The sequence below is a fragment of the Copadichromis virginalis genome, linkage group LG16, assembly GCF_057382275.1.
Source record: "Copadichromis virginalis isolate Kocher_CV1m ecotype Utaka linkage group LG16, C_Virginalis_male_GT1.1, whole genome shotgun sequence".
In the NCBI taxonomy this organism is placed as follows: Eukaryota; Metazoa; Chordata; class Actinopteri; order Cichliformes; family Cichlidae; genus Copadichromis; species Copadichromis virginalis.
This window is the reverse complement of record NC_140633.1, coordinates 12,630,729-12,639,376: the sequence shown is the minus strand read 5'-3', so window position 1 is coordinate 12,639,376 and position 8,648 is coordinate 12,630,729. Positions and strand designations below refer to the sequence as shown.

Here is an 8,648-nt window from a genome sequence, read left to right as displayed (position 1 = left end):
GATTTTCCAGTTGTAGTGCAGCTAGCCAAACAATGGGGAACCATTGGAAACGGCAAAAGTAAAGAGTAAATCTTTGGTTTTATAGCATTAAACTCATTATTATAGCCAGGGGCAGCAAAAAAGTCACCCCCTTGGCTTTTCAGTTTTAGAGTCTTTGTTTTCCATTTTGTTATTGGTCCTGTTTATTAGCAGTGATGTCACAATGTGCACTGGTACAAGATATCACAACACATGTTCTTAGAATTTTAACCATAAGCACTTATTTCTTAAATTCAGCTTCACAATGTTAAATCTATGACAGGTTTTAGAGTAGGGCTCCATTGTGTAATATATAAGTAATATTTTCCACATGTGGTATTTCATGTACACTTTAAGATGCATGTTGTACAATCATTCCAGCCTTGAAAAACATTCATTCAAAGAAATGATTAAAAGCTAATAATTACCATGACATTCATGCACACATGCTGAGTGTATCCAAACCTCTGGCCACAATGTACTATTAAGTAACATTAGATGCTATCCAGGTTAGAGGCTCTTATTTCAGCAAGACCATGCTAAAACAAATTCAACATATATTCCAACAGAACAGCTCTGCAGTTAGGGCTCAGGTGCTCAACTGACCAGCCTGCAGATTAGTTCTGTTACCTACTGAAAACATGCAGCATATTATGACACAAAAATTTAACAAAATGTAACAAATTTTATAACTGCATTGTTAATTTAGACATTTTTGTAGACATTTGGCATTGCACAAGTCGAAACTAATCATCGCATGTAAAACTCTCCTACTTGTAGGTGCCAGTTTTTTCCTTGTCTGAATGTTTCTTAGTGCAGACTAATATTTAGCATTTTGTGTTCATCCTGTCTTATCTTGCAAACAGTCTGCTGTACTGATTAATGAGTTATATCAGTCAGCTCATTAATCACAATAATCTGCTCATGGCTACTGCAGCCACGCAGTGCACACTGCTCCCTTCTTCCATGGCCACACATCAATTGATGGTTCAGGCATCACCACTGTTTTCCCACAAGTTCTTCAGCTAAAGTGGTTCTCAGCAAACTAAAAAAGGTTTTGAGCTTCAATCTGTTTTTGGAGGCTATGACACCTGTTTTTCTGATCATTCCTGTCCTGCTTTTAAACGACCTGTTAAATAAAAATCATTAGCATCTGAGGTACATGTGGAGCCTCCAGACTATTGTTAGAAATTCCATTATTTCAACACACACTCATTTAAAATTTTTAATATCAGAATCAAAATTGAAACATGGTGTACCATGAACAGTGATGGAAGGAGCCCAAGGACATTTTAAAGTGTTGATTATCACATTTTTATATCAGAACATCTCTTCATTTGAACACGCTTCCCCGGAGAGACCTCCTCTTCACACAGCCCAACTTTTTATTATCCGAGGAGAGAGAACGCCGAGCAGGACGAGGTGGGAGGAGAAGGAGGAGGAGAAGGACAGACTGACATGTGCTTTAATAAAACAACTCATAAACACGAGAAGAAAAAAGAAAGAACTTGCTTCGCTAAACTGAATCTCTCACGCCCACATCCACAAACCCACAGGCAAACACAAACTCTGTATGTGTGTGTATGTGTGTCTGTGTCCCTAAAAATAAGGACATTTTAGTCATTTTCTTTTAGCTGACTTTGATTTCAGCTCTACCCAGCAGTGCAAGAACATTTCTGTTTCTTTATTGCCACAGCTGGTAAAGATTTTTGATCCACAATGTATAGGCTTTAGACTTTATGGATGTAATTATAACGTCATTTATGTTTAAATCAAATGAACGCAGAGTTCCAGCTTTACAACATTAAACATTCAGAGACTGATTTAGTCCCTGAATCAACATAATAGCTCACCTGCTCAAGTATCTTCTATGACAGTTTTCATTTCAGTAGCAGAAAACAAATTAGTACTAATTTGACCAAACCTGACTTTCATGTATCAGGTACGTGTGTGCATAAGTAGAAAAACCAATGAGGCATAACATTATGACTGCCTGCCTAATATTGTGCTGGTCCCCCTTTTGCTGTCAAAACAGTCCTGACCCTCCAAGCCATGGACTGCCCTATACCCCTCTTGTCTATGAGAACAACTGCAAATTTCAGTCACGCTTGAAGGTGTTGGGGATTCTTTCTTGGTCAGCACTCTTTCATGGACCCACTCAGTCCATGTAAAACTCGCTTCACTGTGGGCAGTGACACAGATTCCAGTTTCTAGTACATGACAGGATAGGGCCTTGGTGGTTCCTGGGTTGTTCTTGAACATCCTAACCAGGTTCTTCTAATCTGACAGTGACAGTCTGGGTCTTCTTTCAGGTCTCAGTAAAGCAATGACACATCCAATTAACTTGTACTTATGTACAGTTGATCAAACTGATGATCTTGGAATCTGCAGTTGTTGTGAAATGGCTCCAAGAGACCTTCCCAACTTGTGTAAATCTTCAATTCTCCTTAGATCTTGACTGAATTCCTTGAACTTTTCCACTGTTCTGAGTATTGGTCAGTGTGTCAAAATAACCTGCTGACAAAGAGACACTACCAGTTGTAGTCAGGCATCGTCATTAACAACAAGGTAATAAGCCATACCACTGTCATATTACGCATTCAAAAGCATTTTGAAGCATTTGACTTTAAAAGGTTTAAGTGAGTGTATGTATATATTTGGTTTGATTACCACTCCTGTGGTAATAGGAGTGGAAAAAACCCAAATTCAAAGATGAGGAGGTGCGGTCAGTACTTCTGTCTTTGTTTTGCATGCTTTTCTCCCCCTTTTACCCACATAGCTAACACATAATGCAGATTCAGTGTCAAAGCCTGCCAATTTCTGGACTCCTTAGTCCAGACTGTTTTGATCAGTGCTAGTCTCACTTTGGTGGACTGACATAGTTCATCTTCAGCCACTAATACTAAAGGAACAGTTGGTGTGTTACTGCAAGTACATTTACACGTGAAAACAGCCACTGATAAAATCTGGTTATTTTAATATTGTTACTTTTAAAGTTCCTATTGATGACAAATTGTTGACCAAACAACCAAGCTGCCTCCTTCACCATCATCGGCCTCTGTTTAGTAAAAAATGCAGCTCCTGATTTAAATGGCCTTCAGTCTCTTTAGATTCCTGCTGGGTTTTCACTTCACTGTCCGGAGGCATACTGAGTCTCTTTCTTTCTTGCCTGCCGAGCCCCTGCTGTGACTTACCACCGATTACATTAATCCAACCATCATTACTCCCTATTTACCCACAATTCATAGCATTACTGCGTGCCTTTTCAGCACTGTCCACGTGAATACCGCCCTGCAGAATCCAACAGGCCCCCATGCTGACTGACAAAGCGTAACAATGTCTCACGCTCACAGACACAATGTGCTGTAATTTTCGATATACAAAGAATGAAAGAAAAGTTCAATCAGATGACAAACAACTCAAAAAGCAGGAAAACCATTAAGCAAAATCTTAATACTGAAATAATATAAACTTTGTATATGTAAATGCTGATGTCATACTCTCATAGAAGAGAGAGAGAGGTTGCCATGGTGACTCTTTGTTCAGTATCTCAGTGTGCTGCTTGGAGATGCAGAGATAATTGGATCATAAATAAAAGGGAATCAAAACAATGAATCAGGTGAGAATTTAGAGCAGACACGCATACAAACAGGTCAAAAAGTGGTGGAAAAATGAGGGCTGGGTGCTCGTATAAATGATTTGGTTTAACGAACATACTTGTGTGCTGTAGTGAGCCACTTTCAATTTAAATGGTGGCACGCTGGTGACACCACCTTTAGACTGAGATTTATTCTACACCCTGATAAATAAGAAAATGTTTTTTTATAGCATGTACATTGTATAAAGTTTCTATTAACCCTAACTATGATCTTTTCTTTGTTATTTCTTTCAATTTCTTCCCTGAACCTTTACCAACTGACCCAGTGGCCATAGATACTGTAATTACTTTTGAAGTGACTTACTCCAACATTTTAGAAATGTTTACATGGACATTTCCAATGCTAGGAACTGTAGCTATCACTATATCATGGCTTCATCGCTTTATTGTTGTCCTATAAAAGGTTACAATATATCATCATATCTATAGAAAATACAAATAAGACAAATAAGTTTCACCATTACAAATGCTTCTTATAAAATGTACAAAACAGTAGTACAGTTTTACAAATAGCCAATAGTGTACGGTTAGTAGTACAGGAAAACAGTGTTGTTGTCTAATTTGTGTTGTACAGTTATTTCATTTTTAACCTTAATTTATATTTTATTCCTTCCTAGTTAAATTTACCCTTTTTAATTTTTCATATTTATTTCCTATCTTATTCATAGCCTTTTCCTTTTTTGTTTTCTTTAGGTCACGAGCAGTTGTCCAAGCTTTTCACTACATATCGTACTGTGTATGACTGTGTACGTGACAAATAAAATTTGAATTTGTTGTTGAATTTGAATTTGTTGTTGTTTTCACCTGTTTCAAACCAAGACTACCGTAATTGTCGGGCTATAAGCCGCTACTTTTTGCACAAGCTTTGAACCCTGCGGCTTTTAGTCAGGTGCGGCTTTTCTATGGATTGTCCATGATTTTTGTCATATCGTAAGACGATTCCCAGATAGCAAGGAAACATTGAAACAATGTTGAGTCAATATCAGGCGATGTCATTGAATCAACGTCGAAGTGTGACGTTGACCTAACGTCACTCTTGCACCCTTTTTTAACATTGAAACAACGTCAGGTTTTGATGTTGAATCAATGTTGAAACCTGACATTGCTTCAACGTTATATTTTCTAATACTGTTGACATTGAAACACTGTCAGATTCTGATATTGAAACACTGTTGAGCTATGGTGTTGATTTTCCACCTCTTTCGCACAGTTGCTTTTTATTAAAACAGTTAAATCATGACTGGAAATCTACCTTTCTTTATAGGTATTTTAACCAATACTAAACTACTGCATGTTTCCATCAATACTTAAACCACCTAAACACATAATTGTACTTTTTCCTCAAATTGGACACCCTTTATAAAAACAAACACAAAACAAATGTCTCACAATGTATCATGTCAATATTAATATCCTAAAATAAGAAAGCATTGCATGTGATGTAACAGAGAAAAAAAAGGTCAATAGGCATGTTTCGTTTGCTAAATACTTTATTAAAAGACAGTTTCCTATTTACATTTATATGTTTCACAGAAGTTTGTAATTTTTTACTCTGGGATGGGGATGCATGATGTGTGTCCTGCACCACCCAAACGATCTGGGGCGTATCGGAGCCATTTCTGCACTGCTTGTGCAAAGACTAACTCAGACATAGAGTTTGCCCCTAACTGCTGCAGGCCATCTAGGACAAAAATACACACACACACACACACAAACAAAAAAAGTGAATTAGAGCACATGAATAAGCTCTTGTTAACTGTCTTCAGCGGGGAGAAAGTATGTAAACTCCTAGGCTGATAAACATGAAAGTCAAGAGGCGTAAATCTGCAAACTGCCGCATTTGATTCCCAAAGAGCTATGAGCGGAAAAAGTGATAAGTCTTAGCATGGTGTGCCATGTATCCTTTAAAACAAAATAAACATTGGTCTTTGACTAAACAAGCCAAAGACCAAAGACTCCATCTCCAGATTAACCGGACATGAAAGTCTTGTTATTAAGAAAGACAAAGTAATATAGCAAAAAAAACAGTAAAACTTACCAAATATGTATTTGCAGAGCGCTGTAGCTTTAAATGCTCTTTTTTGCTTTGTCTGGTCCTTGGTTTTTTTCCCTGCCCAAGTACCGAGGCCAGCTCGTTTGTAATGGCATTTACACATTTAAATCACATCTGACAGCTATTACACTTTATAGTTACAAAGTGTACATAACCTTTATATACTTACCATTGCCTTATTTGCCTCTTGTGATTGAAGAGCTGCCTCTGCATTGTTTAGCTCCTCAATGTTGTGCAAGGGCAAATCCAGAGGCAGTACCCCAGCATCTACCTATTCATTGCAGCCGGTATTGCGGATGGCTCTGACCTCCTCACGGAGTTCGTTAACAGCTCTCGTCAGGTCTGACAGAAAAAGATAATTTTTTTTAAGTATTTAAGAATACAGACAACTTGTCAAAAGTTTCCTTGTGTCACACACAGATATGTACAAAGACACTAGACAGTATTTTATTACCTGGTATTTTCACTCGAGGGGCCTGGGGAAACCGTTTTTTGGTGGGCTGTTCATCCTCTGAGTCACTATATGTGTACAGGGGATTTGGTCTAAAGAAAAAAAGTTGAAAATGGTCATAAGTAATTACAAATGTGCTTTTGGAATATTATTTCCTAAAGTTACAGTTTGATTTATAACAACACACACAGGAAACGGAGATGTGCAAGAAGGTACAGTATACAAGGAATTTTTGAAGTGCACAAGTGTACACGGCTTTGCATTTATAAAAAAGTTTACAAGCTTCCACTTTTTGGACTATATTATGTGGTGATATTGCAGTATGCAAGCACCACAGATATGTATAAAAGACAAGATCATAAATTCTTAGCAATCAAAGATATGTTTATGAAATAAAAAAAGTTTTACTTGTGCTTTCTTTTATGACTGGTCTGAGTTTCAGCTTCGGACTGAAGGTCAGACGTATCACAGTGTTCACTTAGATATTTCTGAAGACTGCGTTCTGCTTCGTGAAATGTGTCTGGAAGTACAAACACAATGTATGGCCAGACATAAATTAGGACACGAAAAACTTGTTATTGTTACATTTATACAACACCAATCCAGATGATACCCACCATGGCTTATTAGAAGTCGGACTGGTGCATAGGTGAGCCATGTTGCACCAGGATGAACTCTCCTCTTTACTGCGGCGTGGATCCTGAATGTGTCTCATGGAGGATATGGAGGCCATGACAATTTCTCCCCATTTATCCATGAACTAGGGACTATTTCTGTACCACCAGTGTTAAACTGCACAATGCACCAGTCTTTCATTTTTATCTTTTTTTTAAATTTGGAGTCCTTTTTTGCCCTGTCTAGGATAAACAGGAAACAGATAATTACAATATATTTCATAGTCACTACAAAACTTGATCTATTGATTGAACTAAATAATAAATAATAGCTTAAAATGTATATAGGCAACAATTACAAGCAAACCCGATAAAACATACTCTTTTTTTTTTTTTTTTTTACATACAACTGCGTGTGTATATGTAAGCATTTAAACACTGAAGATAATAAAATTAACTGTATTTTGTCTAAGTCTGCCATTGTAGGAATTCATGGCACCGAGACAAAAACTTGGCGCACAGTGTGGCGTCAAAATAGGCGCACACCTTTGACGCTGCGTTTTCTCTGTCTTCCTCGTCCACACGTAAATACTAAAACGGAGTTTTCGAAAATATCCGCCCTGGCAGGCGTCTTTAATAATCTCAGTTTTCAGTTAACAAAAACGCAGTTTACCTGTGGACAAAAGGTGCAAACGCAAGGTAGGTGAGCGTGCAACGTAAAGTTTGAATTGAGTGCAAATCGAAGCGGGTGCTCCAATCATTAAAAGTAACAAAGTCATTGAACACATTTATACAGTTACCTTTACGTTTATCAATCAAATTTACAATTTTTTGTAGTACTATGCTAAAAAGCAACTACAGAGCGAAAGTCTGGGTCAAGCGTCGAGGCGACGGCAAGAACAAAGGAACCCTCGAAGCGTTAAAGCTAGCTTTGTAAGGGAATATAACGGAAAAGTATGAAACAAAAATGTTTTCTTTGTTGATAGACTTTGTTCGCAGTGCAATTTATTTGTTGCCGGATTGTAGATTAAAGCTTTGTAGTCCGGGAAATACGGTACTTGGATCATCTGTCATGGTGGAAAAACAAAGATATAAAGAGAAAGTATGGATTTGGGGGAATTCTGATCCATATTCTACCTCAGCAGCTTTATTTAAATCTCTGAATGTGGTGAAGAACAAGAAATTGTTCATCCTTAAAGGTTAGTGCTACATAGCTAGCGCAAACTAATTACAAACATGTAAATCTTAAATTTTTCTGACTTGGACTTTGACAGTGTAGAGCCAGAAAAGTTCCTGTAGTATTAGTTTGTCACATTAATGTCTCACCATAACAGTGAAGCTGAGTATTTTTCCAGTGTCAGGTAAATAATTCCTACAATTTAAATGAGCCACTGTTGACAGCCTGGGTTGCATTAGTATCGAATAAATGCTGATTAATGCGTCCAAGTTAAACTCGAAGACGTTGAAAAGATGGATGCAGGGCAAAAAACTCCACCAGGTGTCCCAGTATTCTGACCACAAGTGAAAACTATCAATAGACTGTTTAGTCAAATGTACTTATAAACAAGAAACATGTACACATAATATGAACCTACATGTAACCTAGGTGCAATGCTGTGGTTTGTTTTGATTTCAGCTGTTACACATAATATTTATAATAGGACAATTCACAGAAACGCAGGAATCCACATGTTACCATTCATTTTGAGGTTAACTACTACACATAATATATATAACTATTAAGGATTTGAGTATTATAAAAATAATTCCCCAAAACTAATATGCCTAAATAATGATTCTTTGACTTCATAAACATATAGCAGCAATTATGAGTAAAATGCAACTGAAATATAG

At 37.2% G+C, this 8,648-nt stretch overlaps 1 long non-coding RNA gene across 1 annotated transcript; it reads right to left on the bottom strand.

Annotated features, from left to right (window-relative positions):
- Positions 1-6,230: 6,230 nt before the first annotated feature.
- On the bottom strand, positions 6,231-6,878 carry LOC146690361 (uncharacterized). Its single transcript, XR_014915810.1, has 3 exons — positions 6,798-6,878; positions 6,589-6,700; positions 6,231-6,272 (listed from the first exon to the last, which is right to left on the bottom strand). It is a non-coding gene; the product is annotated as an uncharacterized LOC146690361 (long non-coding RNA).
- Positions 6,879-8,648: the final 1,770 nt, after the last annotated feature.